The following is a 25125-nucleotide window of genomic DNA, read 5'->3' on the forward strand; positions in this document are numbered from 1 at the left end:
GGTGTGGGGTTGTTTTTCAGGATTTGGCTCGGCCCCTTAGTTCCAGTGAAAGGAATTCTTAATGCCTCAGTATACAAAGAGATTTTGAACAATTTCATGCTCCCAACTTTGTGGGAACAGTTTGGGGATGGCCCCTTCCTGTTCCAACATGACTGCGCACCAGTGCACAATGCAGAGTCTATAAAGACATGGTAGAGCGAGTTTGGTGTGGAAGAACTTGACAGTCCTGACCTCAACCCGATAGAACACCTTTGGGATGAATTAGAGCAGAGACTGCGAGCCAGGCCTTTTCGTCCAAAATCAGCGTCTGACCTCACAAATGCCCTTTTGGAAGAATGGTCAAAAATTCCCATAAACACACTCCTAAACCTTGTGGAAAGCCTTCCAAGAAGAGTAGAAGCTGTAATGGCTGCAAAGGGTGTGCCACATCATATTAAACTCAATGGATTAAGAATGGGATGTCACTCAAATTCATAGGCGTGTAAAGGCAGACGAGCGAATACTTTTGACAATATAGTGTATATACATATTAGGGCTGCACGATATTTCGTTTCAGCATCGACATCGCGATGTGTGCATGCGCGATAGTCACATCGCAGGACGTGCGATGTTACTTAATGCAAATTAAATCAAATACGTCATGCTAAAACTTTTTTGCTGCTTGACACAAAACGAAAATTCAAACCGTTCTCATTTTCCATGACACATCTACCAGTGTGTGTTCAACAACCTAGTGAGCTGCCTTGCTGTACTACCTACATAGGCAGCTGCCACAGTAGAGAGGATCCTAATAAGTCAATGACTTAGAAGGCAGGTTATTGGAACGCGCCCGATTCCATCGGGTTTCGCGTTTAGCATTTAGCATTATTTATTTACGTTTGAGAGAAGAGATGCCGCAGTGTATTCTGGGATTGCCTTCTTCACTAAGGACGCTTTCGAGTCTCACTCGTTCTGCCTCAGCATTTGTGCTTAGTAACTAAGGCATCTAAGTAACTAAGAAATCTCGGATTTGGAACAGGTGTATAGCTGCTCTTTTGTTTGTATAGTTTTTTTTTTTATAATGTTTACTACTTGAAGAGGTTTTGATTGTGAAATAAAATATTAAATGACCAATTTTGTCAATCCTGTTAATTCCCTCATGTGATATTGAAGCTTTCTTAGTTTAATGCTCAGTTTCAACCGAGTACAAAGATGTAGCTTGTCATAATCTTTTGTATCCCTTGTAGGCACCACCCTTTTTCACAGATGAGCCCCTTATTTAGAGTAAGATACATGCATTATTAATATTATTAATAATGTGGTGAAAATTCCTGCATTTTTTTAATATCGCAATACGTATAATCGCAGGAAAAAAAAATATCGCAATGTCAGTTTTTTCCAATATCGTGCAGCCCTAATACATATCAACTAAACTGCTAGCTGCAAGCTATGTAAATGTTAAACCAGATTCAGTCATTCTGTTTGTCTAAGCTAACTGTTTTACTTTATTGCTATGGTAAGTTGCTTTTAAATCAAAACACCTTTTAGTCTTGTTGACATGAAGCATCAAGTGGCCAGTTAGCCCGTCTCTCCCAAAGTGAGTAACAGCATAAATAAATCAGCAGATTACCATAACGTTTAATTACCAAAATCAAGATGTGCAACCACACAGACACAGTTGTAGTTAGTTGTACTGTAGATGAGAGTTTAAGGTACATGACTATTGATCGGAAAGTTATGGTTTAAGACTCATCACCACCAAGTTGCCACGGTTGGGCCCCTAAACAAGGCCCTTAACTCTCAATTGACTTAACTGTATTGTGTCACAATTGTATTTTAGATGACAGAAAAAACAGCTAAAACTAAAGGGATAGGAGTTAACAACTGAGCTTGTAACTGTGTTGCTCTCCGTAGTATCTGAGGTAGTAAGCATTCTGGGTTGAAATCATGTGCACTGCATGTGTAACACAAAAGGAAGCGACTGCACAAACTATCCAAGCTGATGTAGGTCAATGACAAAACCCTACCTTCAGATAGGTAATGTATAAAGAACATGTTCTAGCATGTCTGCTACTCAGATCATACTGAGAAATACTCAGGGTACCTTCAAAATAGGATGTAATAAATTACATCTTGAAGCTTAAACTGGTGGGAAACTTTAAACCATAAAAGAAAGTAAAAGATATGCTACCACAGAACAAACAGTTTAGGGTATTCTTCAAAAGAAAGCAATGTGTTTCTTTCTATGTGACTGCATCCCAGTACAGCTACACAACATGTTTAGAGGAGGTTTATTGGCAAACATATTGATCAAATAGCATCAAATACTGAGAGGTGTTTGTAAAATCAGCCTCAGTATCTGTTGAACATATAGTAAATATTATCATCACCAGGCTTATATTATTAATTTAAATACGTGTAAACAAATGAAACTATTTATTTGTGCCCGGAAAGTATTCAGCTAATAACAAATAGTAATAACTGGAATATATTGAAACAGATTCATAATATGTAAATAGACATTACTGATGACATGACTGTGAATATATACTAATCAGCCATAACATTAAAACCACCTCCTTGTTTCTACACTCACTGTCCATTTTATCAGCTTCACTTACCATATAGGAGCACTTCGTAGTTCTACAATTACTGACTGTAGTCCATCTGTTTCTCTACATGCTTTTTAAACCTGCTTTCACCCTGTTCTTCAATGGTCAGGACCCCCACAGAGCAGGTATTATTTGGGTGGTAGACCATTCTCAGCACTGCAGTGACAATGACATGGTGGTGGTGTGTTAGTGTGTGTTGTGCTGGTACGAGTGGATAAGACACAGCAGCGCTGCTGGAGTGTTTAAATGACCGTGTCCACTCACTGTCCACTCTATTAGACACTCCTATCTAGTTGGTCCACCTTGTAGATGTAAAGTCAGAGATGATCGCTCATCTATTGCTGCTGTTTGAGTTGGTCATCTTCTAGACCTTCATCAGTGGTCATAGGACACTGCCCACGGGGCACTGTTGGCTGGATATATTTTTGGTTGGTGGACTATTCTCAGTCCAGCAGTGACAGTGAGGTGTTTAAAAACTGCAGCAGCGCTGCTGTGTCTTATCCACTCATACCAGCACAACACACACTAACACATAACCACCATGTCAGTGTCACTGCAGTGCTGAGAATAATCCACCACCCAGATAATACCTGCTCTGTGGTGGTCCTGTGGAGGTCCTGACCATTGAAGAACAGCATGAAAGCAGGTTAAACAAGTATGTATGGAAACAGATGGACTACAGTCAGTAATTGTAGAACTACAAAGTGCTCCTATATGGTAAGTGGAGCTGATAAAATGGACAGTGAGGTGGTTTAAATGTTATGCGTGATCGGTGTATATATCAGTTATGACTAGTTACATATTATGAATCTAAATCCTTAGAATTATATTTGATTAGAGGTTATCCACGTTCCATGTGTAACTTTACTGAAGTTACATTTAATGCATATGCACCATGTAATCTAGGAATGCCAGTGAAAGTGCATTCAGTAAAATCTAAAACTATATGTTCACTTATGATTTGTCTTTGTGACAAACCTAAGAAACTAAGCACTATAAAAAAAAGTGTTAGAGTCAGATAATAATGGTTAAAATGTATGAGTTCATGCTGAAATCAGATTTGAATCGGGCAATCATAAATGTATTTCAGCAGAGGTATAATTTAAACAGTACATGCTTAAAATTTAAATTAGGGAACAACGACCGTCGCATCAAAAACAAAAAAACTGGGTCTAGTATTTCCACTGCCCTCACTCACACAATACATCAGCAGTACTGTAGACCAACACAAAACAGATAAAGCCTTTGATACACAGGAAGGGTTTCTGTACATACATGTGCAACACAAAGGGAGGGGGTGTTTAGCTGATGTAGGTCAATGATACGTCCTGCCTTTAGACAGAAAATGTAAGAACATGTTCCACCATGTCTGCCATTCAGATCATGCTGAGAAATGCTCACCCTACAGGAATAAGAAAAGGTTGGTACATTCACAATAGGTTATGCTACATTCCCTCTGGAAGCAAGATATTTAAGCTAGCAGGACATATCAAGCGGCAAAAGAGAGAAGCCGGCAGCACAGAAAAAGACAGTTTGGGATATACTCCAAGATAAAAAAGCATGTCTTTTTTAAGAGACTGCACCAGAGTAATATGTAGAAAATGTGATTTGAGAGGCTGAGAAAGATTTTGCTTTTTACATATATTTATGCATTGCATGTAGTCTTTTCTGGCTTTTTATAAACCACAAGATTTCAGTCATCATAGTAATAATACTTTCTGCCAAACACATACAAAGCACAAAAAAGTACAATCAAGAGCTTAATTTGATTAATACTAAATCAACTGTACTTTAAGCCCAAAATGCAGCTATGAATGTGTGATGTGTGTGAATTATGTGAGAACCAAACTGCTGCTAAAACAAACCATGACATTACTTCAGCAAGGATAAATTAAGAAAACTAACAAATATGGTTAATAATATACTTCTCACAGAATGATGAACTTGTGCTTCATACCACGACAATGTGGAACCATGATATTTTTCACATGTTTAAACTGAATAATCATATTTGGACTGTGGGAAGAAACTGGAGGAAACACACACAAACATGGGAAGACCGTGCAAACACCACAGAAAGAACCTGAACCTCTTCATGTGGGAATCAAACCCAGGACTTTCTTGTTGTTAGGCAACAGTCCCATCCCTCCTTGCCACCATGCTGCTCGCATGATCAGAAGGTTCGAATTTAAAAAATGGAAACTATATGGCCAAAGTATGTAGACAACCCTTTTAAATCCAATTTTGGGTGTTTAAGCTACATACAAGTCTAATGTAAAGGAATGGCATGCACAGGCCCCTGAGCCGGATTGTGAACCAAAACTTATTTGTCCAACATCAAGGATAACTTTACAAATGCTCTTCTTACTTCATTGGGTCACATTCTCCCAGACACATATCACAATATTATGTGCGTGTGTTGTAGGAGTTTAAAAGCCAATAGACAACAATTGCATGCTTAGGTGTTCACATACTTTTGGTCATATAATGTACATACATAAAGAAAACACAATTGTAAGAAATGAAAGCAATGGAAGATGGGAGGATGAGTGTGTGAAACAAAAAGATTGTTAGATTGTTTATGTATTGAGTTGGGTGAATGACCCAGCATCAGCAGATGTGAAGACTACTGGATCACAAAAGCTGCTCTGTCCCTGTTAAGAGAACAGTAACTGTGTATTGACGTTGGCGGCAATAATGGACAGGAACCCTTTTACACTGTTCCAATAAACTCAGAGCTAAATAACCACCCTACAACACAGAGACAGAGAGGAACATGGCCTGTGATTAAAAGATCAAATTCATGAGCTAGCCATTGGAAAAGTGAATCCTCAAGTGTGCTTGATCAGTCAAGTTTTCATTGCCAAGAAAAAAAATCTAAAAAACAAAAACAAACAAAAAAAAAGACCTTAAAAGCAGTTTGCATAATTAAGCAAATCACAATTATGTCTGGCCGGTGAGCGTCACAAAAAGAAGACAGTAAGACGCTTCCCCCCATAGTATGACGCTGCCACCACCAAGTTACATCTTAGGAATTGTATTAGTCATAAGCAGTGGTTGTTTTTCACCAGACAAAGTGTGTGTTGCTCTACCTACAAAGCTCTTCTAAAGGGACCATTTGGTTCTTTCAAGTTCTAGGCCAGGCTCCCAACTTTAGGAAGATGGTGTCAAGCTCTTTCAGTTTAAAATGACTGAGTCCACTGTGGTGCAATACTTTTGCTAATATTTGATTTTGGACATCATCCACAGACAGTTCCTTGACCTTTGTGGTATGGTAAAAACAACAGAATAAGAATACAGAACAAAGAAAAATAACAAACTATTATTCTGATGAGATTGCTAAAGCCTCTTAATGAAACTCTGAGCTTTCTTCTACAGTGAGGCAGGTCTTCTGCTGCACCATACGTTTGAAACTTCAGGACAAAAAACGGTGGCTCAAGGAAATGTTCATGGTCTTATAGCCACTGGTCTTTTGGTGCAATGAAATGTTCTCCTTTCTCGGCTTTTGTGACAGCTCCTTAATTTTCACTGTGGTTGCAACACACATGGGTGGTGTTTATATAACACCTCACAGCTAAAGGATTTCAGGGTTGTTATTGAGTTCCTAATGGTTTAATCATGATGTAACTCTAGGTCATACAGACTGGCCGTAAATTTTAAGATCAGCTATATTATGTAATGGTTGCATAATTGTGACATGGAAGTATTAACAAAACACCCTGCTCGTCAAAAATACTACATACTAGTTTTTTTCATTATTTGCTGTATTATTCAACAGCAAAATCTACCTCTGCATATATGTTTTGATGTGTCTACACTTATTTTTAATAAAAGGTGAATATTTCCAAAGTTTTAGTACAGATAAGAGTAATAAAAACTTGAAATAAAATGCAGGGGTAGAATAGGAACCATGTGGTGCTTTTACACATGGCTCACCATGTGGCTCTAACCAGAATAGCTGGATGCAGGGCCTGCTTATCTGTGTTGGGCTTCTGGCGTCAAAGCTCCTGATCCTGTACTGTTTAGTACACGTGTAATCGTCCTGGCTTGACAGGCTAATCCCAGGCTAGTTCACTGATACCAACAATTATTGTTTCTCTCCTCAACTGACTCACCGCTCAGGCACATCAGAGGTAGACAGGGGTCATCATTATAAATTATCAGTTTAAAGTGCAAGGGTGTAATTGTAAAAAAGCATTATATTTTACAGCATCCATCAGATACATATTCTATGCAACTTACATTTAAGACTGAATATCATGCAAGCAAGCTTTATATATAAGAAATTTCAACACTGAATGGTGAACATGGTATTATCATTTTGATTACATTAACTGTGTCTATTTGCACCATGGTCCTAACGTAATTATTACCATATGAAATAAGTCCATGAGAATAGCTTTTGACCACTTTTGCATTCCAGCTGATAATTAAAGTTTTTTTTTTTGTGTTTTAATTTTGGAGGTGTCACACTTAAAAAAATTGCTGGAATTTACTGTATCAAAAAGCCAGTTCTTTTTAGCAAAAGCACTATTTACTAAAAGCAATAAAGCAGCTTCTTTAAGACAATTTGGCTAAACATACCTTAAAATGTACCATCATCCATAATAGAAAGTATGAACAGTTTTGTCACAGTGTGAAATCCAATACAAACCAATCAATATATCTAGAGATGGACCGATCGGGGTTTTTGGCACCGATTCCGATCTCCGTTCTCTTTTCAGGGACATCGGCCGATAGGCGATTCCGATCGGGGGGGGGGGGGAGATTAGCAGTAAATAAACTTAAAAAGAGCCTCACAGTAAAGATAAACTGGAGCAGCGCGCACGCACGTGTGTGTGTGTGTGTGCCTTTAGAAGAGACGCTTTGTTCACAGTATCGCTATAAGTGATTCATTGATTCATGAGTTGATTCGTTTTTATGTGAAGCGTAAGTTTCTCTTCTCAGTTATCTCTCCGTGTTTACTGTTATTAATTAAATGTCGTGGTTTTAAATAAACACCAGCTACTACAGAACATTTTGTGTGACTCTCTTACATTAAAAAGCTTCATTAAAAAGCTTAATTAAACTGCTATTACCACAGATCAGTAAGAACCGCTTACGATTTACCAAAGTGAACCAGGAGTTTATATAACGTGCTGATAGAATCGACTCAGATGTGATCGGGTTGAATTATCTTTTTAAAGTAAATATTACAATCAGCAAAATTACATTGTATGTATGATGCACAACGTTAATGATGTTATTTTAGGTCATGAAGAGCTTTCACGATGGTTTCTGTACGATTGTTGATGAATGGTGATGTGATGGTTGGTGCTTCGTAGCTCAAAGTCTGGATCAATCCACTGAGCTGTTAACTTAACATGGTCTTTATATATCACACGATCGGATCGGCTACATTTAGGAAATATCGATCGATCGTCCCATCTCTAAATATATCTATAAATGAATCACGACATTTTTGTGATAGCCACATGGAAAACAACAGAAGTATTATGATTTGGTATGATTTAGTATAGTTTAATTTAAAACATTTTAAATAAACATAAATTATGCTGCAACAATGACAATGATATTCATTCTTACTAATGTATGGCCAGAACTGAATATAACTTACAAGTAATGGCTTCAGTAATAGGTCAGTTAGCATTATATTTTTTAATTAACGGTTGATGGTAAAAACCCAACTGCACAAATCAGCACAATTCTAACAATTTAGCATTTTCTTGGTGTGCAACAACCATCATAGAGCAATAAGAGTTCTGATAAAGTCATCAGAGCGCTGCTGCCTTGCACACCAGTAGCGGTGTAGTCTCCATGACAACGCTGTCCACGGAGTGGGATAGGAAACGCGGAGTGGACTTAGCAAATCTCCGTTCTCTTCCTCGTTCCTCACAGCCAACTACACAACAATACCACTTGAAAATGGCATTGCTTAATGTTCGTTCACTCAACACAAAAAGTACTGTACTCAGTGAATTTATATCTGACAGTGAACTAGACTTTTTCTGTCTCACTGAAACTTGGCATAAACCCTTGGATTATTTTACGTTAAATCAGACCACGCCAATGGGATACTCGTATATTGATGAACCTCGTATGGAAGGGCGAGGTGGTGGTGTTGCTGCAGTCTATAGGGATGATATTAAAATAACCACTTTGTCTTTTCCTGCTGCTCTTTCTTTTGAACACCTGGCTTTCAAGTTGTCAGGGCCTACTCCTCTGGTCACTGCTGTAGTTTATCGTCCGCCAAAGCCAAACGCTTCCTTTCTCTCTGATTTTTCAGATTTTTTAACCCAGCTTAGTGCCCTCTCATCCTCTGTACTGCTTATGGGTGATTTTAACATCCATATTGATGACAACAACTGTAAATTTGCCAGGGAATTTTTGGAATTGTTACAGTGTTTTAATTTCACACAACATATACATTTTCCAACTCATAAAAAAGGTCATACTCTTGACCTTGTCTGCTCTACTGGTGTCCTAGTTCATCAGCCGTCCAGCCATGACCTTACTGTCTCTGATCATTTGACAATCATCATGGACATTGAGGTCACTAGGCCCATCACTAGAGCTAAACGTAAAATATCCTTCAGGAATCTTCAATATATCTCTCCCTCTGCTTTCTCAGATTCTCTTGTTAAAAAGATGTCTGTCTGTCCTGTACTGTCTAGTAATTCATCTGACCTTGTCGATTACTATAATGACATACTCGCCTCATGTCTTGATGAGCTGGCTCCTTTGAGAACCAAATTTGTTTCATTTAGTCATTCCGCACCATGGTACACAATTGAGCTTCACCAAATGAAATCCCGTAAACGCCAGCTTGAAAGACTTTATAAGAAAACCGGTCTAACAGTACATTATCAGATTTATTCTGTTTATCTTCAACATTACAAAGACGCTCTTACGGCAGCCCGATCCACTTACTATTCCGAACTCATACATGCTGGATCAACAAATCCTAAGACTCTCTTTTCCACAATAAATAAACTTCTCAAACCAGTTGACAATACTACCAATTCCTTTACAGTTGACAAGTGTAACTCTTACCTCTCATTTTTTCAAACAAAAGTTGAGAATATCCACAATTTTCTGACAGTTTCCCCTGTCATCTCTGTTTCTCCGCCTATCTCATCTCAATTTATTACCCAGCCTCTGTCTCAGTTCTCACCTGTGTCTCTTTTGGACCTATCTGTGATCTTAACAGGGATGCGAAGCTCCACTTGTGTTTTGGATCCTGCTCCATCAAAACTTGTTAAGGGTTGTTTTCCAGTTATCTCATCACTTATCACAGAGATAATCAATTCCTCTCTTAGTTCTGGCTCAGTCCCTCAATCACTCAAATTGGCTGCTGTTACTCCCATACTTAAAAAACCTGGACTTGACTCTAACATTATGAGTAACTTTCGGCCCATTTCCAATCTTCCATTTCTGTCGAAAATACTGGAACGTGTTGTTGCCTCACAGCTCAAAGATCACCTAAATTCCAATAATCTATTTGAATCATTTCAGTCTGGTTTCCGCCCCCAGCACAGCACTGAGTCAGCCCTCCTCAAAGTCACAAATGACCTTCTTCTTTCCTCAGACTCTGGACAAATTAATATTCTCGTCCTCCTTGATCTTACTGCAGCTTTTGACACCATTAATCACTCCATTCTTCTGTCCCGCCTTGAATCCTCTGTCAACATCACTGGTACTGCCCTTTTGTGGTTAAGGTCATATCTCATAAACAGACAACAGTTTGTTAATATCAACAATTGTAGTTCTGCCATTGCTCCACTGTCCCAAGGCGTTCCCCAAGGCTCAGTGTTAGGTCCCCTTTTGTTTATTCTTTATATGCTCCCCCTTGGTGACATCATACGTCGGCATGGTTTACATTTCCACTGCTATGCTGATGATATTCAGCTTTACATCTCCTCCAAATCCATTAATACTGAACTTCACTCCACTCTGACAAATTGCATCACTGAAATGAAATTGTGGATGAAAGCTAATTTCCTCAAATTAAACTGTGAAAAATCAGATATGATCATCGTAGGTCCTACAACCCTGGCAAAAACCACAAAAAATTTTCAAATTACCATTGATAATGACACTTTGTCTCCGTCTTCTAACATCCGAAATCTTGGTGTAATTTTTGATAGCAACCTCTCTTTTGACCGCCATGTAAATCACATCACCAAAACTGCTTTCTTTCATCTAAAAAACATAGCACGTCTACGTCCATCACTCTCCTTTTCTGCCGCCGAAACCTTGATTCATGCTTTTATTACATCCAGAATTGATTATTGCAATAGCATCCTTTATGGTACATCTAACAAAATCCTAAAAAAACTTCAGTATATCCAGAATTCAGCTGCTCGCCTCCTTACTCATACTCGCTCCCGTGATCATATTACACCTGTTCTACAAAAACTTCATTGGCTTCCCGTTGCTCAACGCATTCAATTCAAAATTCTTCTATTCACTCACAAAGCTCTCCATAATCAGGCCCCATCCTACCTCACCGACCTGCTCCATCAGCACATTCCCTCCCGTAGCCTTCGCTCTTCTGAGGCTAACCTACTGTCCATACCCTCTAGGACCAAGCACCGGACCTGGGGTGACAGGGCCTTTTCCATAGCTGCTCCATCTTTATGGAATGCTCTCCCCAAACACCTACGAGATTGTCCTGACCTGTCCAAATTCAAGTCACTTCTCAAAACTCATCTATTCAGAGTGGCATTTAACTTGTAACAACACAAAATAAATGCTTTTATTTTTGCTATTCTTTTTAATAGTTTTTATACTTAGATCACGACAGAAATGTGAAGTCCTAGATCCTAAAACTTGTAAAGTTTTCAGTTTCCTGATTGCATGTAAATCTGTCCTGTTTCTGTCTAATTTTAAGAAATTGTTCTATATTTGTTGTTCTCTCTCATAATTTAGCTAATTTTTAATGAACTGTCTTATGCTGCTCTCTTTGTTTTTATCTTAATTATTCTTGATGTTGATGTACTATTTTGATTTTGTACTATGATTTGTATGGTGTATGTACGTATTTGTTTTGATTATTTGTCTTATGTAAAGCGTCTTTGAGTATCTTGAAAAGCGCTATATAAATAAAATGTATTATTATTATTATTATAAAAGCACATGATTAAGCATGACCTGGTGACCCCACTTGAAATCCAGATTGAAGCCTGAGGCAGCATTGTGTGTAAAATGAGTAAAATACATAAGGTAGTAAACGTAACATGACAATAATGTAGAACAGTAAACTACAATAAATCAAATAATGGAAATGCAGGCTGTATCATGAAGCTTTCACTGACAACATTTTATAGGATAAGCCCAGTTCTGCTTTAATACTGGAGCATGATACAAACCATTTCTGTAAAATAAAAAAAGTTACACATGTGCAAAAAATAACATTAAGACTTCATACTGCCATAAAACAGCTTCTGTTTGTTGTGATTATATTGCCCTCAATCTAATACATATTTGACCTCAATCTAATACAAGTGATAAATGTCTGGAAGGAATTTTAATGAGATTTTTAACGTACCAAACAAATTAATTGTGGCAGGTAACACACACACCCATGCAAATACATAAACACAGTTGACAAAACTTTCTCAAAGATAGATTTGGCTGAAATTAATAAATGAATGATGAAGCATATTAACAAATATTTTCTTAATACTTCCATATCACAATAATTTTTCTACATATCCATACATAATATTGCTCATCTTGAAGCCTACTACTAGCCTGTATGACCAAAACTGGGTAAAAACATGATTAAAATCTTGGAAACTCAATAACCACCATTTACTTGCTTCAGCTGTGATGTGTTATGTAAACACCACCCAGAAATACAAGTGTTCAGTGTGTGTTGCAGCCATGGTGAAAAGCTCTCACAAAAGCTGAGAGAGGAGATCATTTAATTGCACCACAACGCCAATGAGTATAAGAAGATTTCCAAGACACTGAACATTCCTAGAGACTCCAGTGAGAGTGGCAATCAGACAAATGTGTCAGTGTCAACCAGATCACTAATCAACCAAGACTTTATAGCCAGACTCCATGATGCATGCCACTGTTGTCTTTTGTTTTAGAGCCATCTGAATGTGAGGGATGCATTTCTGATTTCTATAAAGTGTTGTTGATATAGTATTTGGTTCATAATTTTTTGGCAAGGTCAAAGATGATATTTATATCTTGAAAGTCCCAAGGGGGCCAACTTTTTTTTTGATTGAGGTGCAGTTTGTATTCCTGTGAGGGCTTTTGGTCAATAGCTATTTGAATAACTGTAGTTTTACCACGTTCTGGATAGGGATGAATGATAGCATCCTTTCGAGTGTTAATTGGTGTTTTAGGGATGCTGTCTTGATGGAGTCGTTCCTTTTACTTCACTACATATGATTTGAAATTGGATGGGTTGGCATACATTCTTTCCCAGTGGTTATTTGTAGAGGAAAGGGGTCATTACCACAGAGGTCATCTAGTCATCTAAGTCCCATGTTCTTGGTGTAAGTATGTATTTGACATCGTGTTTAGATAGAGTTTTTCGTTAATTATCTATTATCTTGCCTCTGGTGTTTGTATTGTTGCTTCCACATATAGGCCATAAGGTGAACTAGGAAAAAGTGCCTAGAAAGTTTTCTGGGCACTATTTTCCAAATGCATATGTGCATAGACCATGCCATTACAGACTTTGTGTTAAAAGTTCTACACAAAATATCCTGCAGTTTTTTTTTGTTTTTTTTTCACAGCCCATAAATGTAAAATTGAAAAAACGAAAATTATATGCTGCTGGTTTTGCTTCTAACTTGATTTATATTTAGTTTAATAACACAAAATATATCCCAAACTGACATTCATACATGTACCTAAACATCAAAGACAAGTATTCATGCATTAGTATGCTCAAGTGTGGACCATACAATATGGCAAATTTGAACAAAATATGGTTGATCTTCAGAAACTGGCGCTAAATAAAAACATACATACACATGCCAAATTTTGCAAAACACTCATGTTTTACACATCAAAATTGTCAGTAATTACTGGGTATTCAGAGGAAGGAAATACAAAAAATACACTTTTGTTCAAGATGGTTGAAATTAGTCAATTCGTTACACAACCCCTTTAGTTTTGAATAATGGCAAAAATTGAGAATTCTGCAATATATGCAATACAACTTAAAATCAGTCCATACATATCATTCAAACGTGGTAATGTCACACCATGACTCATTCTAGCATTCAGTACTGGAATGTAGCTGGAACAACCAGGTGTTCTAACTCTCCAATCCCGTCTTCTTCTAAGTCACCCTCTTAGCCACCCTGTGCCTGACCACATAGATTGTCATGAAGCAGTCCATCTCCTGGGTAACACAGTGCATCTCTTACTCATCACTATAATTCCTCCATGTCACTATCACAGTCATTATCCCATGTAGCTCTTTCTTCCGATTCCATTTTGGCAATTTTGGCATTGACATAAATCGGTACAAACATAGTCTTGCAGACATACAGGAACAGCTTCCTGTCTCACATTTGCCTTGCTTACAACTGCAGTGGACTACCTGCAACACACTTTCAGGGGCAGGATTTTTAGTCATTCAGGGGCAGGATTTTTAGTCATCCAGGTCACTGTTAGCTCTCCATCCTCAAGGTGCCATCCATTGCCGACGGGCGAAGGGGCACACATTTTACTTTTCAGACAGTGTCTCATTAATTCTGCCAGTGCCTCTTTCTTTTTTCCATCTGACAGAAACTTTCTCACAGAAAATCATGTAGCTGGGATCAAAGCTTGGCTCATTTCTGTAAATACACATTAAAATTGGAAAGAATATATCATTTTATGCACCATAACTTTCACAAAGGCTTCTTTTTTAAATATAGTATACTAGCAGTCAATTGAATTAAGAGTTCTTGACAAAGCGATTTTACTGCCTGGCCAAAAAAAAGGTCACACACACTAATATTTCGTTGGAGCGCCTTTAGCTTTGATTACAACACGCATTCACTGTGCCATCGTTTCCACAAGCTTCTGCAATGTCACAACATTTATTTCTGTCCAGAGTTGCATTAATTTTTCCCCAAGATCTTGTATTGATGATGGGAGATTTGGACCACTGCGCAAAGTCTTCTCCAGCACATCCCAAAGATTCTCAATGGGGTTCAGGTCTGAACTCTGTGGTGGCCAATCCATGTGTGAAAATGATGTCTCATGCTCCCTGAACCACTCTTTCACAATTTGAGCCCGATGAATCCTGGCATTGTCATCTTGGAATATGCCCATGCCATCAGGGCAGAAAAAATCCATTGATGGAATAACCTGGTCGTTCAGTATATTCAGGTAGTCAGCTGACCTCATTCTTTGGGCACGAAACGTTGCTGAACCTAGACCTGACCAACTGCAGCAACCCCAGATCATAGCACTGCCCCCACAGGCTTGTACGGTAGGCACTAGGCATTATGGGTGCATCACTTCAGCCACCTCTCCTCTTACCCTGATGCGCCCATCACTCTGGAACACGGTAAATCTGGACTCATCAGATCACATGACCTTCTTCCATTGCTCCAGAGTCCAATCTTTTTGCTCCCTAGCAAATTGAAGCCGTTTTTGCCTGTTAGCCTCACTGACAAGTGGTTTTCTTAAGGCTACACAGCTGTTTAGTTCCTTTCACATTGTGCTTGTGGAAATGCTCTTACTTTCAGTATTAAACATATCCCTGAGTTCTACTGTAGTTTTTCTACCATTTGATTTCACCAAACGTTTAAGTGATCGTCAATAACTATCATTCAAGATTTTTTTATTGACCACATTCCTTCCTCGAAGATGATGTTTCCCCACTGTCCTTCCACTTTTTTAATAATGCGTTGGACAGTTCTTAACCTGATTTTAGTAGTTTCAGCAATCTCCTTAGATGTTTTCTCTGCTTGATGCGTGCCAATAATTTGACCCTTCTGAAACAGATTAACATCTTTTCCATGACCACAGGATGTGTCTTTCCACAGGGTTGTTTAACAAATGAGAAGCTACTCACTGCATCAGTTAGGGTTAAATAACTTGTTGCCAGCTGAAACATAATCACCCATGCAGTAATTATCCAGTTAGAAGGCTCTTACCTATTTGCTTAGTTAAATCCAGGTGGTGAGCTTTTTTTTGGCCAGGCAGTATATATACAGGGGTTGGACAAAATAACTGAAACACCTGTCATTTTAGTGTGGTAGGTTTCATGGCTAAATTGGACCAGTCTGGTGGCCAATCTTCATTAATTGCACATTGCACCAGTAAGAGCAGAGTGTGAAGGTTCAATTAGCAGGGTAAGAGCACAGTTTTGCTCAAAATATTGCAATGCATTCAACATTATGGGTGACATACCAGAGTTCAAAAGAGGACAAATTGTTGGTGCACGTCTTGCTGGCGCATCTGTGACCAAGACAGCAAGTCTTTGTGATGTATCAAGAGCCACGGTATCCAGGGTAATGTCAGCATACCACCAAGAAGGACAAACCACATCCAACAGGATTAACTGTGGACGCAAGAGGAAGCTGTCTGAAAGGGATGTTCGGGTGCTAACCCGGATTGTATCCAAAAAACATAAAACCACGGCTGCCCAAATCACGGCAGAATTAAATGTGCACCTCAACTCTCCTGTTTCCACCAGAACTGTCCGTCGGGAGCTCCACAGGGTCAATATACACGGCCGGGCTGCTATAGCCAAACCTTTGGTCACTCGTGCCAATGCCAAACGTCGGTTTCAATGGTGCAAGGAGCGCAAATCTTGGGCTGTGGACAATGTGAAACATGTATTGTTCTCTGATGAGTCCACCTTTACTGTTTTCCCCACATCCGGGAGAGTTACGGTGTGGAGAAGCCCCAAAGAAGCGTACCACCCAGACTGTTGCATGCCCAGAGTGAAGCATGGGGGTGGATCAGTGATGGTTTGGGCTGCCATATCATGGCATTCCCTTGGCCCAATACTTGTGCTAGATGGGCGCATCACTGCCAAGGACTACCGAACCATTCTGGAGGACCATGTGCATCCAATGGCGGTGCCGTGTATCAGGATGACAATGCACCAATACACACAGCAAGACTGGTGAAAGATTGGTTTGATGAACATGAAAGTGAAGTTGAACATCTCCCATGGCCTGCACAGTCACCAGATCTAAATATTATTGAGCCACTTTGGGGTGTTTTGGAGAAGTGAGTCAGGAAACGTTTTCCTCCACCAGCATCACGTAGTGACCTGGCCACTATGCTGCAAGAAGAATGGCTTAAAATCCCTCTGACCACTGTGCAGGACTTGTATATGTCATTTCCAAGACGAATTGACGCTGTATTGGCCGCAAAAGGAGGCCCTACACCATACTAATAAATTATTGTGGTCTAAAACCAGGTGTTTCAGTTATTTTGTCCAACCCCTGTATATATATATATATATATTTATGGTCCTTCTGTCGTTCGCCTGCAACAGTTATGTACTTCTCCTTGTTCTTCGTTGGGCAATCACTTGTTGAGGTACTACAGGATGGCACAGAGTCGTCTCCCATATTACTATCTCGAGCTTCAGGACACAGTGTGATGCGTTTCTCGGCAGCATTTAAGCACTTTATGTCTATAAAACGCCTGTAGTAAGTGAGGTGAAATCCAGCATCTTCTGGAATATCCTCATATTCGATTTCTATACAATGTTTACATGTTTCTGCTATCCTCTGGCTCTCCCCCTGCAATCCAAGCCAGCGTTTAACGCCGTTTCTGAATGTATCCCACCGCGTGCGAGTAAAATCCTTTGCGTCTTCTTTCTTTATGGACGTGAGATGCATGTAACATTGTTTGTAACCCTGTTTGGGCGATTTGGAAGGTTTTCTGGACCTATAATCCTCGTCTTCACTGCTCGATGTTGACAAAAAGGGCGCAGACATTTTGGATTGCGGTTCCAAAGAGCGGCGACCTGATTGGTCCAGCGAGAAGCAAGTGACGATTACTCCGCAAATCCTTGATCAAAATATGACTACGCGAGGAGGGAACTATTGCCGACTTTAAACACAAATTTTTTTTAAACTGCTGGAAAGAAAATGGAGAACTTTTATTTAATAAAGTAAAAATCATTTAGTGCCCCATATATGGGAACGGGATTAAACGAAAAACGTGTTCACCTTATGGCCTAATAAAGGGTTGTGACTATGAAAATCTCCCATGAGGTTGACCATATAGATACATAGAATATGTATAAATGCTGTAAAATATAACGTTTTTTTACAATTACACCCCTGTGAGCATATAGATATGGGCATATGTACGGTTAGGTGTACTCCACTGGTTTGGAGTTTAGCATTGATTGGAATTGGCTGGTGGGTTATACACTGCCTGGCCAAAAAAAAGCTCACCACCTGGATTTAACTAAGCAAATAGGTAAGAGCCTCCCATTGGATAATTACTGAATGGGTGATCATGTTTCAGCTGGCAACAAGTTATTTAACCCTAACTGATGCAGTGAGTAGCTTCTCATTTGTTAAACAACCCTGTGGAAAGACATCCTGTGGTTGTGGAAAAGATGTTAATCTGTTTCAGAAGGGTCAAATTATTGGCATGCATCAAGCAGAGAAAACATCTAAGGAGATTGCTGAAACTACTAAAATCGGGTTAAGAACTGTCCAACGCATTATTAAAAAGTGGAAGGACAGTGGGGGAACATCATCTTCGAGGAAGGAATGTGGTCTGTAAAAAAAATCTTGAATGATCGTGATTGGCGATCACTTAAACGTTTGGTGAAATCAAATGGTAGAAAAACTACAGTAGAACTCATGGATATGTTTAATAGTGAAAGTAAGAGCATTTCCACACGCACAATGCGAAGGGAACTCAAGGGATTGGGACTAAACAGCTGTGTAGCCTTAAGAATACCAATGAGGCTAACCGGCAAAAACGGTTTCAATTTGCTAGGGAGCATAAAGATTGGACTCTGGAGCAATGGAAGAAGGTCATGTGGTCTGATGAGTCCAGATTTACCCTGTTCCAGAGTGATGAGCGCATCGGGATAAGAGGAGAGGTGGCTGAAGTGATGCACCCATAATGCCTAGTGCCTACCATACAAGCATGTGGGGGCAGTGCTATGATCTGGGGTTGCTGCAGTTGGTCAGGTCTAAGTTCAGCAACGTTATGTGCCCAAAGAATGAGGTCAGCTGACTACCTGAATATACTGAACAACCAGGTTTTTCCATCAATGAATTTTTTCTGCCCTGATGGCACGGGCATATTCCAAGATGACAATGCCACGATTCATCGGGCTCAAATTGTGAAAGAGTGGTTCAGGGAGCATGAGACATCATTTTCACACATGGATTGGTCACCACAGAGTCCAGACCTGAACCCCATTGAGAATCTTTGGGATGTGCTGGAGAAGTCTTTGCGCAGTGGTCCAAATCTCCCATCATCAATACAAGATCTTGGGGAAAAATTAATGCAGCTCTGGACAGAAATAAATGTTGTGACATTGCAGAAGCTTGTGGAAACGATGCCACAGCGAATGCGTGCCGTAATCAAAGCTAAAGGCAGTCCAACGAAATATTAGTGTGTGTGACCTTTTTTTTGGCCAGGCAGTGTATATTTCTTGATTAGGGTGGCTGTGCCTTATCAACTTCTGACTTTGGGTCTGATAGATTACGTTCCCCTTTAGGGAGTAAGGGGAATTTGGGGGTGGTAAGGTTTCCTATGCAGACAGGGCGAGTGAGTTTATGGAGGAGGAGAGACTGATTTCTATATAGTTCTTGGAGGTTTGCCTTAAAACCATCACATGATATGTTTTTTCACTATTATGTCAGTAGAATGTGGACACATGATATTCTTGATATTAATGATATTCTTTCCTTTGAGAGATAAGCTCGGCAAACTGGTGGGGAATCATCCATTTCTTTCATCATTTGGGGAGATTTTTTGAGGGATTGAAGCAGTTTCTTGATTTACTTTCAGTTGTTGGGTGGTAATTTTTTTTCATTATTTTGCCGGAAGAAGGGAATGGTGCTGGGTTTGGGTATTAAGGCTGGCTAATTCATATTTCTTGAGATGCAGTGTCTGTGTTTTATTTTGTTTGAAGAAAGGGGATAGTTTGAAATTTGTTGGGTGTGTCCTTGTGAGGTCAAGTCAGGTCTGTTTTGACTTTCAGTTGATTGGGTGATTAGAATTGCGGCGTAGGATTTGGTTGGAATAATGTGAGAGGGGCCTTCCACTAGTTTCCTGGGAAGCTGATATTTTATGTGTTTTATGCACTGAATTTCTTTTTGGTTATTAGGGGTCTAAATAAAATGTAAAACATCACCGAGTTTGACAAGTCTTTGCTTTATTTAATGAAAGACAGTTTAATGTAGTAAATGTCAATGTGATGTGAAACACCAAGATGAACATAAACACAGTGAGCAAAACCAGTTCAGTTCAGAGTTTAATATGTAGCCTGATTCCATACCGACAAAACAGTCTTTGTTTGTAATTCGTCACTGCATTTGTTTGTGTCATGTCATTGCACAAAAATGTTTGTTAGAACTGATGCACTCTTTCTCTAAATGAGAATGCAAACAATCATCTGGTGCATGTGCACTAAGGTGGGTGAGAGTGAGTTACAAATCAGCAGTCTAAACTCTCGTCCCTGTGTGGAGATCTGTAGCATTGCTCTCAATTTGAATAAAATGTCGACTGTAAAATATAAATTAAAAAAAACTTTTATCCAACACCATTAAGTGGACATTAATTTCTTTGTTGGTTAACTGGTTAATCATTAACATACCTAGTGGTCACCATTATCATTACTGACATGGCATCTTATAGTACTGTTAATACTGCAGTACCATTATGTAGACACTAATCTTATACCTCTCATAAAACTGGCACTTTCAATGACTTTACACTCTGGCTGGCAGCTGCAACACTTCCTGAACTCAGTGTGAGAGGACATTAGTTAATCATTAAAAAGCTCTATACTGACTCACGGAGGGGGTGCACAAACAAAAACTCATATTACACAACATACAGCAGTAATAGATCAGAAATCTGACACCAGCCTAATGACAAGCAACATGTGACATATTACAACCTCTCCAAATGAATTTATGTCTAAATATTGTTTGTTTTGAAATAATGAACTCTTTAGTAAGAGAATATAAACCTACAATCTGGCCAATGGTATCACCGGCAAAAACGTAATGGGTGACCAAGTTCAAATTAGGCAACACTGAGGTATGGCATAAATTAATATACTGGCATATCCATACCTGCTTACATTTATCAGAAAATCATTAGTCATTAAAGAATTCAATCATTACTACAGATGCCAGGTATTTTTAATGTAACCCACAATCATGACTGTATTACCCTCACAATGCCATTCAATCACAAACTTTAAATACACTAGTCATCTCCACAATTAGCACACACAAATAAAAAGAGTTTAAAGGAATGTATCTTTTGGTGAATTAGCTTATTCACACACTTAAAAAAACAACCTTCCGAAGTAAATATCATTTTTTCATTTAAAAAATGATCATTAAAATTTATTTTTAAAAATGTAACCAATAAAACAGCACTAACATTACAAAAGGTTGGAGAATATAGAAATTTTTGATCATTTCTCTTTACAAGAATCTTTTTAGACCATCCATGGCAGTCCTCTTGTGTGACTTTTTCTCTTTACCTAACCACAAATGTTTTCTATGCTGACAATACTCCCAATAGTGAATGTCTTGTTATTCACTGTTCACTATATACCAGTTACCCTGTTGGTGCAATGAAATGCTCTCTCATCTTTTGTGACAGCGCTTGAACACTTTAATCTCTGGTACCTATTTTCCACCAACAAAGTGCTGGTGCCAGTTCCCACAAACTAGCAAACCTTAGAAAAAGACCTGCGTTTAAAAGCCCAACAAATGTGTGTCTGGATGTGGGTGTCCCATTATCTGAAAACAAAAGTTGAAATACACTATAAACTCCTTTTCAAGATTCAAGATTCAAGAGTTTTATTGTCATGTGCACAGAAGAACTAGCAGTTACACTGTACAATGAAATTCTTACTTTGTTCGTCCTCCAAACATCAATAAGTATTAAACATAAAACAAAATTAAACTAACAGAATATTACTAGAAAAAACTTTTTAAAAATATATAATTTAAACTATAAAAAAAAGTTTTATATACAGAGGAAAAAAAAATAGAAATAAAATAAGGCAGTACAAAAGGCACATAGCAGCAGTTACATAAGGTGCAGAAATTATGCAGTGTTATACAGCATAAATACAGAAAAATACAGCAGCAGTTATTTTAAAGTGTAAATTGTGCAACATTATGTGCAAGTAGCAGCAGTCATTTAAATGTGCAATAGTGCATTGTAGAGAATGTACAATGTTCATGAGCTAAGTTGTGTATGTGATAGTCCGTGTTTGTTCACAAGCCTCCCAAAACTGTTTGTCAGTCTTGTTGTTCTGGCCTTTAGGCTTCTGAAACGTTTGCCTGATGGCAGAGGAGTAAAGAGGTAGTTTTGGGGGTGTGTGCTGTCCTTAATTATGTTGTGGGCTCTCCTGACCACCCTGGTCTGATAAATGTCCTGTAGTGCAGGGTAGGACGTTCCAGAAATTCTTTGTGCAGTTTTTATTACACGCTGGAGTTCCTTCCTGTCCTCTGCAGTGCAGTTTCTGTACCAGACTGTGATGGAGCTGGTAAGGATTTTGCAACTATTTGTATGCGCATTTAATGCAGATTGTGTGGTCATGCACATCAATTTATGTGGCTGCACTGTTTCAGTTTATCTTAAAAATGAGTAAACGGTGGAAAGGTGGATAAACAGCATTACAATGGTGACACTAATATCCCCTGTCAATCGGCCGCTTGCGCCAAAAGTTTGCTGGTTCCAGACCAGCAAGACTATGGGGCCAGAACGGCACCAATTTTTTTGGCAAAAAAACCCTGTAATTTTGTGGTGTAAAAGTACCATAATTAGTGTGATTGCCTATGGGCAAGCACACTATTGTTATCCGAAAGTCATATTATTATTATTATTTTTAATTTTATTTTTATTATTATTATTCTGCCCGTTTTTGTCCGTGCTTCTTCGTCCGCAGTTTTCGAGATATCGACCCCGTTCCAACGCCAAATCGTCCGGCCCATACGGGAATGGTGTGCTTGTATACAGCTTTTGGATCGGACCAATCATGTGCCCACAGTGCCAGTTTTTCCGGGCAAATTTTCCCATAGACTTCCATTCATTTAAAAATTTTTTCGAGCTATCAACGCCGTTCCGACTCTCAATGGACCGGGTCATTAATTAGCGCCCAAACCTAAAAAAAATCATTCCGATATGCCCATCCGTGTGCCAGTAATGCCCATTTTAGTCCGAATTTTTTGAGCAAATGTGTGACCCTTTTGGGAGACCATATAACAAACATAGTGATGACGTATGCGGATGAATTCGACCCGTTCAGAAAAATTAAGATGGCCGCCGACCACATTTTGGACTTATTTTGGTCTGTAACTCAAATATTACTGATTTTTAAGGTGAAAACGCTACACAGAATGAAATTATAAGCCACTTAGATTGTTTTCGTTAGCTCCGATGCGAACTAATGCATTGCAATCAATGGCTTTCGGCTAAATGCTAACCGAAGCCTTAACTAATAAATGTGGAAGTGCACCACAGTAAGTGGACTTTGCCTGAAAGTGGTAAATAAGACACAGCCGGGCAGATTTAGCTCAATAACAAGGCCGCATCAGTTATATTCACATGTAAATGAATGAGCAGTTATTTGTAATCAGTAAAAACGTGCACACATGCATTTATTTACAAGTTTAGCTTTTCAAACACACACAGAGTGAACTTGTGCTCACACCACAGCTTGTGCACAGATACAGTGGCCTGTCTGGGAGAAAGTATTCACACCCCACGCACCGCACCACTTCTAAACACATGCACGCCCCCAACCTGCCACGCCCGTCCACCCGCCGCACTGCGATCAACGCCGTTCAGACTCCGAGCCGTCCGGCCCGTCGATGCCGCACCCAATTTAGAAACGGCGTCGGGATACGCGCGCACGCCCGCCCGCCGACCGGCACACGGCAATCACACTCGCATTTTCTCCGGAAATGCACTCTCTAGTTTATGTTTATAACACGTCACAGCTGAAAAAAATCAAAGATGGTTTTATGTTCACAACGATTTAATCATGTTCTAACCAAACTTTAAGTCTTATAGACAAGCAGTAGGTTTAAAGATCAGCAATATTTTGAATATATTATGGGTTGAGTAATTGTGACAAAAAAGCATCATCAAAATATCCTGTATACAATGTCTTATCTATACATAAATATCTACAATGTTAACTCTCCTTTACAAGAAAATTAGAAATTAGAAACATTTGAATTAGAAAAAGTCATATTTTCTTTATTCTGCTTACACAAGCAGTGATTCTTCTGTACTACTGTACATCAATCATGGTAGCTACTTAAACACTGAGCACAAAACAGACCCCATATGTTTATGAGGCAGTGCATGTGGGTTTTAAACCTGGTTCCTCTATTACATTGCAATCTGCCTTTTCTGTGGTGTCTGGCACCATAAATGTTCATTCAGCCTTGTGAGTGTGCAAACCTTGGTGTACCATTTTCCAGTAGTTGTCTAAGCTACATTCTGTAATAGAGATTCCAAACAGACTCTCAAGAAGGATTGACTTTAATCAGTCAGCACTCATTAATGCAGTAGCAGCTCTTGACAGACAATTATGCAAATGACTGACTTTATGATTTGACTCAGATAGCAAGATGCCTTTAAGACCTTGGATTGTGTAATCACTATGTAATGTAATTTAGCCAGGGCGGAATGGGTGTGCCATTGCATGCTGACATTATTGATAAGCCTGGGTTGCCTTTAATGGTTTTAGATGGTTCATATACTAAGCTCACTTTTAAGCTAAGTTTGTTCCAACTACGAGTTATGATAACCGCTAGCCCAACAAACACGAGTCCCATTAAAATAAACAAGAGATCACTAAGCTATCAACAAATCACACATGCCTTATTGATTAACAACAGTGTAACATTGCAAACATGGAAGTGATGTACAACAGCATGACAAACATACACACCTTTAGCAAAACCAGTTCTGCAGTCGGAATGTAAAGTTGGTAGTAGGGCTGTCGCGCTAACCGCAATTTTGAAATATCACGGTATAGACCAGCCAACCGCAGGGCATGCCAAGCAACCGCATCACCGCGATATTCAAGTTTTTTCTTTCTTTCTTAACTTTTTTTTTTTGCAGGGTCCATCTTGTTTTATACGCTTACAATCGGGCGTAATAAGTGTTAAATAAATTCATAATGAAAATGAGCTAGGAGCGACATTTTCCCGCAACCTGTTCGCATGCGTTGCTGCTGAGTGTCAGGCTTTGTGTTTTAAAATGTAAACAATCACAACAGGAATTATAGGCAAGTTTATTAATGATCAAATTGAGTTCACACTCAATAAAATACTTGTAATTTAGACTATATTCAAACAGCCTC

General features: G+C 39.0%; 2 protein-coding genes across 2 annotated transcripts in view; one reads left to right on the plus strand and one right to left on the minus strand.

Moving 5' to 3' along the window:
• Window positions 1-25125, minus strand: part of yes1 (YES proto-oncogene 1, Src family tyrosine kinase) — a 79551-nt gene that overhangs the window by 38431 nt on the left and 15995 nt on the right. The gene's annotated exons all lie outside the window — the stretch shown is intronic.
• Window positions 1999-25125, plus strand: part of adcyap1b (adenylate cyclase activating polypeptide 1b) — a 55570-nt gene continuing 32443 nt past the window's right edge. Inside the window, exon 1 of the mRNA XM_062993948.1 lies at window positions 1999-2016. The gene's annotated coding sequence lies outside the window, so the exon portion shown is untranslated. The remainder of the gene's footprint in view (window positions 2017-25125) is intronic.

This window comes from Trichomycterus rosablanca, chromosome 4 (assembly GCF_030014385.1).
Source record: "Trichomycterus rosablanca isolate fTriRos1 chromosome 4, fTriRos1.hap1, whole genome shotgun sequence".
Lineage (NCBI taxonomy): Eukaryota > Metazoa > Chordata > Actinopteri > Siluriformes > Trichomycteridae > Trichomycterus > Trichomycterus rosablanca.